Consider the following 1,508-nt stretch of genomic DNA (forward strand, 5'->3'; position numbering starts at 1 on the left):
AATAAAATAAAGTTAAAAATTTCTACAGCAAGGAGCGCATGACCATGAACAGATAACATTGATGTATTTTCACAGAGCGAGTGACTGACCGAGTACGCTCAGTGTTAACAAGCAAACGCGTAAACTGTGGCTACGCGGCTAATTGGCTACTTGACTACGTAAGTTTCCATGTTATATTTCTGATTTCTTATAAGTTTCGTGTTTCGCATTATAACTTAAGGGGAGGTGGCTGTAACCTTGTTCAGCCCTCCTACAACAACCAGTATTTCCATAATTCTTTTACTTATAAGACTACTCACCTATGGAACAAGCTTTCTACATATGTTAAACAGTCACCCAATTTAAGTGCATTTCATAAAAAATTGGAGTCTATTAATTTTTTAAATTTAAGGACTGACTGTCTATGCAATTATTGCCAATCGCAAATTGTTTTCAATGTTTATGTGACAATTTTAGGCTTGATGAGTATATATTTACAACTAAATATTATCTAGTTTATTATAGTTAGATAACAATTGTTTATAATTTCATGTATGTAACTGCTACTTAATTTTGATATTATTTTTATCATGTGTTTACTTTTATTTTTTAGTTCTGCTTTTGTCATGCGTTTTATACGTGAGCCTCTGGCTCGGATACTGAAGGCAGCATCAATCCCACGCTATGACTTTATAAATTGATTGATTGATTGAAATTCTACCTCTTACATGAATCAGTGACGATCATCGCTATGGGATACTTCATCTTTTTTACGCTTTGAGAACGAGGTATACCCTGAAGTTTGCGAATAACAGAGTAGCCGCACGTTTTTTAAATTCTTTGGAGTAGGCGAGTATTCTACAGTAAAGCGCTGTTGGAGCGATGATAGGCAAGAAATTAGCGAAAATCAAGCTTTTTCGTTCTTTCGGAAAACGTAGATGTCAAACGTTTGCCGACAACGCGATGCTAAGTAGTTTAGATTGATTTTCCTGCGTTTATAACAAACGTGCAGTAGTCTGTCGTTTGACGTTTGCCGTATATCATGAAAACACAGTGGTAAGTCTCTGAAATCATTGGCCTTAAACAATGAATTATTCTTTGGATTGAGGAATTACCTTTGGGTTGAGGAATTACCCGAGGGATTGACAATGGTCATTACTGCAACCCAAAACTTATTTAAAAACTCTTCTTAGTTAAAATAACGTGGTATATGAAAATGCTGTAAGATAGACCGAGTATGGCAGTTGTACTCTTCTGGTAATGAGCTCCTTCTAAAGATTGCAAAGCCGGCGGACGTACAACACAGCAAAAAAAGCCGAGTAAATTGAACTCAAAATAGTGAGTAAATCGTTGCATCCATAGTAACTCATTATATTGAGTAACCTGTAGCAGAAATGTTGAGTAATTTATTCTCTCGGGATGGAGTAAGTTTACTCAGGGTGAGTTAACTCACTCAGTTGTATGAGTAAGAGTACTCATACATTGAGTAACATTAACTCAAATTTAGAGGTAAAAGTACTCAAGAGAGA

Source organism: Montipora capricornis, chromosome 8, assembly GCF_036669925.1.
Source record: "Montipora capricornis isolate CH-2021 chromosome 8, ASM3666992v2, whole genome shotgun sequence".
Lineage (NCBI taxonomy): Eukaryota > Metazoa > Cnidaria > Anthozoa > Scleractinia > Acroporidae > Montipora > Montipora capricornis.